The following is a 14,650-nucleotide window of genomic DNA, read 5'->3' on the forward strand; positions in this document are numbered from 1 at the left end:
CGTTTGAAATTCAACCCCAATAATCTCTTCTTCTTCTTCTCCTTCTTCGTCAGATTCCTCTTACTTATTCTGCTTGGCCATAAACAATACTCTTCTGTTGATTTCTTGTTTGTTATCACTGTCTTCGTTGGATAAGGAGCTATCTTCTTTGGAGAAGAAACGTTTCTTAAACCATTTCTTCTTGCCTTGCTTGTTGAAGTTCCTAAGACCTTTCTTTTCTTTTATAACAACCTCATTTTTGTGAGGACACTTGGCCACAAAATTCCCAACCTCAACACAATTAAAATATATAAATGGAAGTTTACCTTTGAATTTTCCTATACCTGTTCTCATATTTCATGTGAAGTAGGAAAAATATTTATCTAAAATTTCTTCTTCATATTCTTCCTTTTCTTCATCTTTACAACTATAAGTTTTTGATTTCGGAGTCTGCTTGTCCTTACTAGTCTCCTTAGATGCGGAAAATGTTGTTTTTGAGTGAGATGTACGATCATCTTCTTCAATCCTCATTTCATATGATGTGAGAATTCCATGCAACTCATCTATGCTGAGATTGGTGAGATTTGATATATCTTCCAAGGCATATACCTTTGGGTTGAATCTTGCTGGCAAGGTTTTGAGGATCTTTCGGACAACAATTTTCATGTCGACTGGTTCTCCCAAAACTTGAAATGTGTTTGTTGTTTCATCAACAAGCTGAAAAGGTGCAACAATACTTTCATCTTCCTTCATTTTGAGTTGCTCAAATTTTTCCCTGTAAATTTGAAACTTTTCTTCTTTCACCTTTGGGTCACATGCATATATATTTTCAAGCTTGCTCCTTACATATTAGCAATTTTGCAAGTCAATACCTTAATATAGACAGATTTGATAGTCCCACTAATAATAATATCTTTAGCCTTTGCATCATATACCATATTTTTCTTACCTTGTTCATCTGAGGTCGGTGTGAAGCCCTTGTCAACAGTTTCCCATACTTCGTATCCTTGTGCCAACAAATGAACCTGCATTATTCCACTCCAAAGTGCATAGTTATTTCCATTGAACAAAGGAAATATATTCTTAGTATATTCCATGATCTCCTTCCAGTTGTTAGATTTCTATTGAAGGAACCAAGCTCTGATACCAATTGCTGGAAATACTAAGAGTTGGGGTGGGGGTGAATCAATATTCCTTGGCAATTAGCACTTTTAAAAATTTTCATAGCATTAGTTAATCTTCAATTATTATTAATGTTTATCCAATAACAATAATAAACAATAAAACACAGTAGGGACACCAATTTTAGGTGGAAAACTCCCTCTGGGTCAAAAACCACCAAACGCTTTTCAAATAAATTATTTAATCTTCAACCCCAACAGAAATGAAAGTTACAACTTCCTAGAATTCTAGAAAAACATTCTTCTCCAGATCCCATTGGAAGGACACCCCAACACCCTAGTTTCTTTAGTAGTCAATTGAATGGATGCCCCAACATCCTAGACCAACCTACCACCCTAAAGTGTTCACAGACTCCAACTCGTAGGCGACTTCATGCACCTACCTAACACCTTCCTGCGACCCTATAATGATAAAAAATGAGACAAGAGTGTGGAATCCCGTACCAGGGACAATGATCCAGGATACAATATGATTTAAAATGATTTTCTTGTACTTGAATGAACACCCAATCACATTATGACCTATAACCCAACCACGACATCATCCCAACAATGACTCCTATACCTCCCAACAACACCTCTTCAACTCTAGGAAAATTGACTCTTTTACAATTTTACAATGATGATCTTTTACAAGACTGACTCTTGACAAGAACTGACGCTTGACTTGACACGACTTCTTGGATCACTTGCACTTGCTGAGGTACTATCGTGATTGCTTCAAGTAATGGTACTTTGGCACTGCACGTCCTTCTAGTATGTTTCCGAGTTGTCCGAAAGTGTTCTCCTTACTGCACATGCATTAACAAGCAAGATCTTAACAACTACAAAACAATATACTTATGTTGTCCTGCAAAAAACATGTCAGAGATGATATTCAAAATTCAAATGCAAACACTAATTATACATACATTGTTGTAGCAGACTTACCCTTGACTGTTAATGTGTGCTACTTACTGCAGTGATCCTTGAATGCATACTTTTTCTTACCTTCTAGGTATCCCTCTGTGTTCTCTTTCTAACCCCATAGGTATGATCGAGATTGGATTCTTCAAGAAGGATTTATGCCCAATCGCCCATGATGACCGGATTGTAGACAAGTTCAGTATAGCAAACTTGTACGAAGTGCCGCATGTAACTGTTTCGACCTTTGACCCTGAAAATGATACCCAACAAACTAAAGTCTGTCCTCTTTCTATCACTATTTATGAAATTTGAATCCAATTCTCAAAGAGAAAGTTATGACGATTTTCCCAAGGTTTCCTGTTTGATATGGAATTAGGGAGCCTCGAAAAACCATAACCTCCTCAGATCATATCTTTGCAAATATAGCGAACCTGTTGAAAATGGCAACAAGAAATGCTAAAAATAGAAGTGCTAAAAATAGCACTGCTATAAATAGCATTTCTAGTACCAGTGTTGGACATAGCAACTAGGAATGAAAAATGGAAGTGCTAAAAATAGCATTGCTATAAATAGTATTTCAGGATAGATTCCAATTTTAGTTAGTCCCTGAACTAAAATTGAGAAGTAAAATTCGAATTTGATCTTAGCAGCTATTTGTAAAATAATTAATTAATTCATCTTGAGTTAATTAGTTGTAGAAAATCAAACATGAAGTCTATGTGGGAACATGCAACAGTTATCCCATTGATTGATGGATTTATCCCTCAATTAAAGAGATAAGGATGAGTTGTAATTGGTTAGCTACGTTAACTGAGTTAAGTCCAGTTATATTAGTTCCAACCATTTGTGGAATTAATTGTGAGTCCAGTTAGTTAATGCTTGCATGCATGCAACTGCTTCTCTCCAGATAACTGAATATTCTCTCATAAATAACTCATGCATGTCAGTTCAGTCAGAGACCGAGTTGAGATCAGAGGAAGGGACAGTGTAATATCAGTTGGAGGATTTTTCCTATATAGGAAACTCATCCATGTAGAAGGAATTATCTCCTTTAGGATTGTGCAGTTAGATCAGAGGTTAGTGAGTGTGTGAAGAGGCTAATTCACATAGGTGGCAGCACTGGACCCCAAGGAAAACTGCGCAAGGAAATAGGAGGCTTGGAGGGTAGAGGAGAAGGTTTGTGAGAAGCCTTTGACTGTCTATGAGCAGCAAAGGGTTTGTACTGAGAGCAGGATAGCTTTTGAGCTAATGCTTTGTGTAATTCGGACATATTTCCACTTGTATGATAATACATAGATCGAGGTTTTTAGCTGAGGCTTTCCCTAGAGTATTCTTTTGTATTTCATGTGTATGATTTCTTCTTCTCTGTTATATGTGTTATAAATTGATCTTGCTCATATTCGATTAAGCTTCTGCAAAGTTTTATTGTAGAAGTATATCTAGTATTTTGCTTTAGTATATTGCATTATCAGGAGATCTACAGTGGGAAATTCTACATGGTATCAGAGCCAAGTTGATCAAAGCGAAGAACAATATACAAAGAAGGGAGAAGTTTGAAGTTTGAAGTTCCTGATTATAAATATTGAGTTCTTATCACATCTCAATTTCACCAATGGCATTCAACGGTTTAAGACTCGAGTATGCTCTTGATGTAAGCTCGAATTATATAGCCTAGAAGGATCACATGGAAACAGTATTAGAGGATAACGGTCTAAAGGAATTCATTGATCAAGAATTCCCCAAGCTGGCAACAACTAATGCTACAAAATTGGTGTAATGGAAGAAATGTGTGGCTAGAGCGAGGAGAATCCTCCTGGAGGGAGTTCGAGACCACATTGTCTCGAGCCTCCATGGGAAGGAGATACCATTTTCAATGTGGAAAACATAAAAAGATCTATATCATAACAACAATGATCAGAGGAAGCTAGCGCTAAAAGACAAGCTTCGGAAAATCAAGTGTGAAAAGGGCGACACGATCTCTACATATCTGAACAAGCTCACCACCTATAGGAATGAGCTTGGAAGTGTAGGGATCATGACAACCTATGATGACATGCTGAGTCTTGCTCTCCTCAGTCTTCCTAAGAGCTGGCATAGCTACCAAGACTCTGTAAATGGAAGAGAAAAACTACCAGATTGGGAATGACTTTGGTCGGATTTGATGCAGGAGGAGATAAGAAGAAGCACCAGAGATGGTTTTTCATCCAAGGAGGATGAAGAAAATTGCGCCTTAGCGAGTAAGGCAAAGAAAGGGAAGGAGAAGGATTCTCATCCCGAATCGAGTTCTTTCCATGGTGGGAAGAAGTTTGACAAATCAAAAGTGCGATGCTTTCATTGTCATGAGGTGGGCCATTTTGCAACAAATTGTCCATTGAAGAAATCCAAGATGGGATCCAAGGAAGGATTTGAAGGTGAGGCATTGGCCTCACAGTTCAAGTTGGATTTCACCCTCTTCGCATGCATGGTTTCATCCATGGTGGGATGTGGTTGGTTTCTTGACAGTGGAGCTTCATTCCACATGACCGACGATAAGAGTTTGTTCAGTACCTTGGAGGAGAAAAATCTCCAGATACTCATAGCAATGGGTAATGATGAAAGGTATAGTGTCTCAGGAGTAGGCACAATTGTCTTTTAGAGGGAGCATGGAGCTTGCGTTACCCTGACTGATGTAAAGTATGTATCGGGTTTGAAGAAGAACCTTGTGTCCGTCGCTATGCTGGAAGACAAAGGCTATGATGTAGTCTTCACTAAGGGAAAGGTTTTCCTTAGACACGTCACCACGAGATAGGTGAAGCAGATCGGTTCACGAGTCAAGAACCTGTATGTTCTTGAGGTTCAAGATGCATGTAAAGCCTTGGGGAGCAAGGCAACTGATGGAGACTTGGTGGTTGAGAGGGAGAGTACATTACTTCTCAACATGTAGCACTAGAAGAAGTCTCAAACATTTGTGGAGGAGCCACAATTGGTGAAGTAGCTTTAGGAGGTTGTGGAGCAGCTACAACTAGAGAAACCGAGAGGAGACCGAGTGGAGGCATCACTCATGCAGAGACCTCCAGTAGGGGGAAATTTTGAGCCAAGTGGGCAGAGGGATCACATGCATCCATACCTCCAGTTCGGAGGTGGGGCGATGTGGAGTGACAGTCCCAAGAAGGCTGGAATAGGGGCAGGATCATTGAGGTACCCAACCTCTTTGATTAGACCTTAATACGGGAGCCCCAACGAGGAGTAGTAGGACTGGTTGAGTGGGTAGAGGTAGATGCAGATGAAGCGACAGAGAGAGCTACAGTGCAAGAATCCCAAGATAGTGCAAAGTTAGCAGGTTGCATCAATGCGAGAGGCACAGGAGTGTTGCAGCAGTGCAACATGGCACAGAGAGGTGTGCAACGGTGCGAGATGCATGGAGTGTTGCAACAACTCAAAGGCCACAGAGGGAGCACTTATCAGCGGCATAGGAAGCTTCAACATCAGAGGATGTTTCTAGCCCAACAGGGAGGTCAGTTGGGAGATTGTTTTGTTTCTAGAGTTGCTGGAGCAATAACACTTGGGAGAAGTGTTGCATGCAGAACATTCCAAAGGTTCAGGATCAGGTTCAAGTTGAATGCCTTTCTTGTTGAGAGGAAGTGTTGAAAATGGCAACAAGAAATGATAAAAATAGAAGTGATAAAAATAGTAGTTCGGGTACCAGTGTTGGACATAGCAACAAGGAATGAAAAATGGAAGTGCTAAAAATAACATTGCTATAAATAGTATTTCAGGATAGATTCCAATTTTAGTTAGTCCTTGAACTAAAATTGAGAAGTAAAATTCGAATTTGATCTTAGCAGCTGTTTTTAAAATAATTAATTAATTCATCTTGAGTTAATTAGTTGTAGAAAATCAGACATGAAGTCTATGTGGGGACATGCAACAATTATCCCATTGATTGAGGTATTTATCCCTCAGTTAAAGAGATAAGGATGAGTTGTAATTAGTTAGCTCGGTTAACCGAGTTAATTCCAGTTAGATTAGTTCCAACAGTTTTTGGAATTAATTGTGAGTTCAGTTAGTTAATGCTTGCATGCATGTAACTGTTGCTCTCCAGGTAACTGAATATTCTCTCATAAATAACTCATGCATATCAGTTCAGTCAGAGACCCAGTTGAGATCAGAGGAAGGGACAATGTACTATCAGTTGGAGGATTTTTCCTATATAGGAAACTCATCCATGCAGAAGGAATTATCTCCTTCAAGATTGCACAATTAGATCAAAGGTTAGTGAGTGTGTGAAGAGGCCAATTCACACAGGTGGCTGTTATAGACATTTTTGTGCCTTACAGCATAGAGCATGAAATGTCAATAATCTAAGGGATCCAAAGTCCCTAAACAAGTTGTTCTTACCCTTAGAGGAACAAGGTCAGCAAACCACAACACTGCAAGTCAGTTCTCCACTGAAAAACACTCAAAAACAGGTCAGTTTTGGATCATTGCAGCTGCTCCACTAGGCATCTGCGCTGCATAGCAGGTACAACAAAGGCTACCTGCGTTGCATAGCAAGTAGAACAAAGGCTACCTGCGTTGGGCGTACTTGGACATGTGGAGGAATCTTTTTCTCAAAGTGCCAGTGCCCAGGAAGCTTCTAAAAAGACACTTGATGATAAGATTCGCCTAATGATGAGTTAAGAGCTTCTAAAACTCCAAGTGGAAGACAGAAACTCCAAGTGAAGAACTGAAGAACAACTGGGGTTGAAGAGGACAACAAGTCACACATCAAGCTGACTTATCTTCACTCCAAAACTCTATATAAGGATCTCATCCCATGGGATCAAGGGGGCGGAATTTTGTGCAGAGAATTGCTGTTGGTTTACAGTTGTGAGCATTGGGTGATTGCTTGAGGGAGGTGAAGAAGAGATTTCTCTCCGTCGGGAAGGTGATGCTGGATTGGACCTCTCATGGTTGTATCGCCGCCTGAACCTTACTTCCATATATTAATAAAGCATTTGAGGTTCTTCTATTCGCATGTGTTTCAATGGTGTATTGTCTTACTTGCGTCTTTGATTTATGCTAATCCTTGAATCGATTATGAATGCATGCCTCTTGTAGTTTCCTTTTCTTGTCTTATTTGCAGGATCTCGTGTAGCTGGGCCCGTGAAAAGACTTGGATCTGGGAGCAAGCGGCAAATGAAGGAGATTGGATCGACCATTTGCGCAAGACATCGGTAAGTGGATCTCTTCCTTCTATCTCTTGCATGTCATAAAGAAGAAAGTTTAGATAGCTTTGCTTTCAGTTGTTGCTAAGGAACTGTCACCCTTAGAGTGGGTTAGGGTCATTCCGAGTTGGATACTTTCCCCCACAACAGACTGGCGACTCCGCTGGGGATCGTGTCTTGTTGGTAGCTTGTGTTTATTGTTATTTATTTCTTAAACAAAGGGAGTACCGAATCGAACTGCATTCGAGTCCTTCGAATGCAAAGTAGAGGGCAGCTACTCTAGCCCAGTGCTGGGCATGTTTATGATTTGAAGAGCTGATCCACAAGGACTCTTTTTAGCTCTTTGTGATAGTGTTCATCTTCCTTTAATCATCCTCTAGTGTATACTTGACTGACAGCCTCTGATTTGGCCAAAAACCGCTCATTTTTGAGCAAACTGTGACCCGGAATCTGAGAGAGACGTGACTTGTCTCATCAGTGCAGCTGCCACAAAGGCTACCTGCACTGCAACACAGGTCCCGAAGGGGCTACCTGCGCTGCATCTCAGATCCACAGTGCAGCACCTGCGCTGATCCAGTTTTGCCTTGTGCAACTTGGATTCTCCACTGTCTGTTGCCCAGTTTTCAGTATTGTTTTTGCAGCCAGTTGTCAACCTGTATACCCAGCTGAAACCACTTCTCTTTGCCTTCATTCCGCCTCAGTTGTATGAAGAAACCGTGATTGTTCTTATTGTATTTCTTGCTGTCATTCACAGTTTCCCATAGCGAAAGTGAACTAGTCTTGCTATGACCTCTTGAATCTAGACCTGTGAGAAAGTGTCGTTGTGATTCTAAGAGATTAGTTTATTGCTGTTCATAGCTGCTTGAGCATTTGCTTTCGTTATATGGTTCGAATTTCAGTATTTCTTGTGTTGAAACGAGTGAATCTTAAGGTGTTCTTTTGATTATTGGACAAAAACTTGTTTTCTTTCACTTGAAATTGAATTCGAAATTATACAACAGCTTTCTTTTTGTAATACATCAACATTAAGGAAGAAGAAAAGAAATACTTGCATTGTGCATGTGCATTTTGACAGTTTGCATGTCGATTTAGGAAAAGTGCATCAGTGTGTGCTCTATGATCTGTTTGAAAAGATGATGTCTTTCTTTTCCTTCAGTAGTTAAGGTTTTCATAAGTTGAAAGAATTGAAAAAAAAAAAAACTTGCTTATCATTCTTAGACTGCATTTAGGAGTTGTCTCATACATCACGTGGTGACCCATAAAGGCAAACTGCTAAGCAAGATCAACCTAAAAAGAACTGAATTTATCTAACAACGCTTTGAAACATAATGAAACACAGTAGAGGTCTAGGTAGAGACGTGAACCGACGTCGTTAAACATAGTGACTGTTGATCTCTACGAAGGTGGGTGATTCCTCCTGAGGGACGATAGCACTAATACGGACTTGTGCCCCCGCGTACCATCGCGTATATTGGGGGACCCCTATAGGAACAAAGCCTTTATCCATAGGAAGCCGTGTCGGCCGCCCTACTGATCGCGACGCAGTGAACACAGCATTCACGAAGATCGACCACTCGTACCGTAAAACGTATTCTGTGGTTTCGCGAAAGGTTTGGCACACCCTTGCCTAGAACTCCAAAGTAGTTTCTTTTGGCCTTTTTCAAACTCTATAACTGAAAAAGTCCATCCGAGCATTTGTCACTTCGGGCTCGTTAATACATCGAAGGAGACTAGAGTCATCTTTAGCTTTTTCTCGACTCTTAAAAAGTGAAAAAGCAAGTTGTGTCTTAAAAAGCATCGTCATATAAAATTCATTCTAAACGGAACATAATCACCCCTAATTCCTACGTTGATCTTAAGGTTGAGAACATGGAACACACCAACCAAGGGATTCCACAGCATGGGATCCCTAGCCCTTTCTCCTCTTGGGGAGAAGTTGGTGCGCCCCACATGGCCACATTGTCGCTTCCAGGACTGACAATTGGCCTGCCAATTTGGCTATTCTCAACCGTTGTAGTTCAGACCACCACGGTTCCTGAACAGTCGATTCAACAGTTAGACCAGTCTAGAGCTACCCTCCAGCCTTCCACTTCTTGTGAGCCTTCCTCCGATCCTTCTTCTTCGAAAGGTCAAGCCGCCAAAAGCGGAGCTCCCATAGAAAAGAAGAAGGAAAAGAAGAAGAAAGAAAAGAAGCAAAAGGAGCCAAAGGCGCCTGGGGGCAAGCAAAAGGCATCTAACGAAAACCCACACACAGCACGGACCGAGCCCAAATCGCCATGTGTCATATGTAGAGGAGACCACCTCCACCGTGATTGTCCCAGTATTCCCCGGATACTAAGGGACTGGTCCCCTCGTTTGCACGATTCGGAAGCGTCAACCTCTGACAACCAGGTTGAATGCTTACCGTCGACCAACGAAAGTGAAGGTTGCAGACGACGAAGAGGGATGAGATTCCCCTGCGAACTGTGTGAAGGCGATCACACCCTTCGCCGTTGTCCCTTTTTAGACGAGGCAAAGAGAGTTTTGGAAGATCAACTGGTGGCACCGGTGCTACTTCCTCCTGGATATCAAAAACTCGCGCCAGGTCCTTCGTTGGTCGAAAATACATCTGTCTTGCTCAGAGGGCCAGCTAAAGTGTCAGTCACTGAAAGTGAACCTACTGAATCCGGACCGGACGAAAGTCCAAAGGTCGAAATGGCAGTTGACCCGGTTCTCCCTTCAGAAGTTTCATCTTCAAACACCACAGTCACTGAGGATTCATCTTCAGTTGACACCCCCGCCGAAGAGAATAAGGATGACACCGTCCATATTCTTTTCGTCAACTCCGATTCTGATGAGCATCTGGGCAAAGCGCCCACTCCTTTATCGTAGGAAGGAGCATCGTCAGGATCATATCCGGCTGTATATTCTGTCCCACCACCAAGCAACCTCGTTGTGTCCTTTGATTGGAACCAACTAGGCAGACCCCGGTTACCAGCCAGTATACCATTTAGAATTATAGTCCAAATATACAAAATGGTGATGGCTGGAACTATCATTGATGAAGGGGCATCTGTGAGTATCCTGTCCTCTATTGCTTGGAAAGCACTGGGTTGCCCAGCGCTTTTGCCTGAGACAAGAAATCTCTCGGGTTTTGACAGAGGAACCAGTCGACCATTAGGGATTCTACCTAATGTGCCTATTACACTGAAAGGGAAGGCTGTCAAGATGAATTTGATGGTCGTCCAAGGACCCTTGGATTATAACCTACTCCTTGGACGGGATTGCATATATTGCATGGAAGCAATAGTCTCCTCACTCTTTCGAATAATGTGTTTTCCATACGAAGGAAGAATGGTCAAGCTCGTAGACCAACTTTCATTTCCGGGATCACGCATCACAAATAGTCACATACCTATCCTCAATGGTCTTTTCGATCAAGAAAGGTCTCTTCCCCCGGTTCTTCTTCCTGATGAATGCGAGTGATTCAGGAAAGGAACGCAGGAGCCCAGGGGGCATGCATCCTGGTCTGCTCTGGAGGCAGAAAAAACCTTGGGTGTAAAGTAGAATTTCCGCGGGAGAATATGACTAGTCCGTACCCCATCCCCCCCTTCATCTTTGAGAATCTTCCTCTGAGCCATCTTCATGGAGAAGAAGGACAAGAAGACAAAGAGAGAGATGGGCTCTCAGAAGGGGTAATTGGGATTGGGGTTGTTCTAGAATAAGATTCTTTTGTTAAAGTTATGTGGGAGGACGGGGGCCCGTTACTCACCTTTGTCTAAATAAGTAGGCTCTGCCAAAGAAGGGGATCCATTTGCGGCAGCAAGTAGTAACCATCTTTGGATAAAAGGCAAGCATCACCCATTAAAACAAATGTTTTAGAGGATAAGTAGGGGCAGCCTCCAAAGAAAGAGATTCTATTGCCGCAACAAATTGTAACCATCTTTGTGTATCCTAATGATAGACATCGCCGAAGAAAGAGTTTCCTTTGCGCCAACAAATAAAACCAATCTTTGGGTAACCTGAAAGAGGTAAGCCTCCCTTAAACCCACCAATGTTTTGTCTATTGAGAAGTGTTCTTCTCTTGTCGCAAAGATCAGTTAAAAACTGGGCTGACGAGAAGACAAGTACCGCGTAAGACCCGCTAAAAATAACGAGAAGACAAGTATCGTTAACATTAGGACTGACAAGACGACAAGTAGATGAGAACACCCAAAGAAAAACAGAAGTGGAGGAGAGGAGGGGCAACCTTGAAATTATACTTTATACCTGGGGGCATGCAAACCTCTTGGAATGCAAGCACGGGCGGCTATTTTGTTTTCAGTTTTTTAGGTCCTCCCTTTAAACCTGTAGGTCTAACCCGTTAAACTCGTAGGATTAGCCGATACCCAGCTTGCATAAAAAGAGGGTATGGGGCAAAGCGCAGGAAGATGAAGCTCTTTAAAAAATAGGAATCTTCCATGAGACCTTACTACTTTATGACTGGTAAAAACGAGCAGTTTTGGCAAAGTTCATGCTCGTTAAAAAATAAACGTAAAACCGAGCAGTTTTCGCAAGGGTTCATGCTCGTTAAAAAATAAACACACATGTGAGCAGGCTTCCCCCCAGTGTTCAAGCTCATTCAGAAAAAATGAACTGGTAAATAACCATTTGAGACCGTAAATTCATTAGCCATAAAAGCCTTGGTCGTGTTTGTGCACCGTCACCTCCACTTTTCCTTTGGCCGATCATTCACATCCACTTGATTGTTTACCTATTTTCAGGAACAGCTGCGAAGAGTGATTTCACCTAGCCATCCTTGTAATACTGCCGTGATTGGAAAATTCCAACCTGTACCTGGAATCTGCTGCTATCCCTGTTTATCACTCGTTCCTCAAAATACGAGTCTTCTTTGAGCTCTTTTCACTGACTCGTAAAAAAATGAAAAGTTTGCCGAGTTTTGGCCTTCCAGCTCGTTAAAAGGACCGGAAGAGCTATCCCTCCTCTAGATTTTAATCTTTTTGGACCTGAGGGATTAGTGCACAAAAAGATCGAGTGCTTGTCTGGTTCGGCTCGATAAAGATATCGAACATTCATCCCTTCTGTATTGTTTTATACTTTTTCGGACTTAAGGGATTAGATGACGAAAAAGGACCCCTGGAGTCCACTTTATGTACCCTTTTCAGACTCTCTAAAAATGAAAAGGACCGAGTTGTCTTTGTCGCTGGGCTCGTTAAAAATATTAGATAGCGACAAACTTGTCTTTAGACAAGAACGAGTTTCCCTATCGCTAGGCTCGTTAAAACATAGCGATGGGCTTGCCCGAAGGGCAGGTTATAGATCAAGCATATGTTATCCTCCTCAAGCTTGACAAAAATAAAGAGGTACTGGTCAGAAATGACTGGGGAAAAATTGAGAAGAACCTCAAAGCTTAATGGTAGCAAGTCCCTCTTGAACATGACACTTTTTGCCTCCGTAAATATCGGGTTGGGTTATTATCATTCACCGGTCCCTTCACCATGGTCTCGCCATACCATCCCTACATGGGGTAATGCTACCGATCCATCACATCAGTGTCGTTATATGTTCAAGAGATGTCATTCAGAAAGTGTCAACCGGGTCCCATCCACTACCATACATCATCTTTCATCCTTCCATGACTGCCACCCTGAATCATATTTCACAGATCGTTTTCACCATCATCACTAGCTCCGTTCCGTGTCACTGATGTGGGATTCATTAAGGCCCTCCTTTGACGGATCACTTCTTGTCGACATCAGCTCATTATGCAAGAAGTTGATCTAGGAACACCCCCTCAGTACTTTGAAGCTTGCATGCCTCAATGGCAAGTTTCTCACTTCCGGCGATAGGTATACATTAATGACCTTCGACCGGGAGACTTTGCGTGGTGTTCGACGTCAAATCCTATATTCACGCCACGTGAATTGTGCTGCAGTACCTTGAGGGTCATCATCATTATCGGTGATTCCTCTCGCGCTTGTTAACAGTTTACATTATTGACTGGTAATCAAGCGATGTCTTTCCATGTTCGACTTCAAGAAATTCTCACATGGATCGACTTGTACTAGAGTGAAGATCGGACAAGTTTGAAGACCCCGGATCTAGTTTCATCCATCCGGGCTGCGATATATATTCAGGAGATAAAAACATAGACATGTGCAGCAGATGAGCATCCTACTAAAAGGATGATAATTAAAAGCAGAGAATTATCCGTCTCTTATCAGACGATCGTCTGTTTATGTACGGCAAATGTATTTATAAAGCTGATCATGGGAAATGCCCGCATCAACTAGATCATGAAAAGAAAGTATGAAAAGATAATGTATTGTATTGTATTTTGTTACAGGTCACCTCCCGGCGATTGAATGAACTTCGGATCCTCCTAATAAAGCATTTCACCCGATAAACGACCTCATACTTTAGGGGGCAACTGTTATAGACATTTTTGTGCCTTACAGCATAGAGCATGAAATGTCAATAATCTAAGGGATCCAAAGTCCCTAAACAAGTTGTTCTTACCCTTAGAGGAACAAGGTCAGCAAACCACAGCACTGCAAGTCAGTTCTCCACTGAAAAACACTCAAAAACAGGTCAGTTTTGGATCATTGCAGCTGCTCCACTAGGCATCTGCGCTGCATAGCAGGTACAACAAAGGCTACCTGCGTTGCATAGCAAGTAGAACAAAGGCTACCTGCGTTGGGCGTACTTGGACATGTGGAGGAATCTTTTTCTCAAAGGGCCAGTGCCCAGGAAGCTTCTAAAAAGACACTTGATGATAAGATTCGCCTAATGATGAGTTAAGAGCTTCTAAAACTCCAAGTGGAAGACAAAAACTCCAAGTGAAGAACTGAAGAACAACTGGGGTTGAAGAGGACAACAAGTCACACATCAAGCTGACTTATCTTCACTCCAAAACTCTATATAAGGATCTCATCCCATGGGATCAAGGGGGCGGAATTTTGTGCAGAGAATTGCTGTTGGTTTACAGTTGTGAGCATTGGGTGATTGCTTGAGGGAGGTGAAGAAAAGATTTCTCTCCGTCGGGAAGGTGATGCTGGATTGGACCTCTCATGGTTGTATCGCCGCCTGAACCTTACTTCCATATATTAATAAAGCATTTGAGGTTCTTCTATTCGCATGTGTTTCAATGGTGTATTGTCTTACTTGCGTCTTTGATTTATGCTAATCCTTGAATCGATTATGAATGCATGCCTCTTGTAGTTTCCTTTTCTTGTCTTATTTGCAGGATCTCGTGTAGCTGGGCCCGTGAAAAGACTTGGATCTGGGAGCAAGCGGCAAACGAAGGAGATTGGATCGACCATTTGCGCAAGACATCGGTAAGTGGATCTCTTCCTTCTATCTCTTGCATGTCATAAAGAAGAAACTTTAGATAGCTTTGCTTTCAGCTGTTGCTAAGGA

The sequence above is a fragment of the Pinus tabuliformis genome, chromosome 8 (assembly GCF_031772625.1).
Source record: "Pinus tabuliformis cultivar Carrire ecotype Pingquan chromosome 8, CPIR1, whole genome shotgun sequence".
NCBI classification, from domain to species: domain Eukaryota; kingdom Viridiplantae; phylum Streptophyta; class Pinopsida; order Pinales; family Pinaceae; genus Pinus; species Pinus tabuliformis.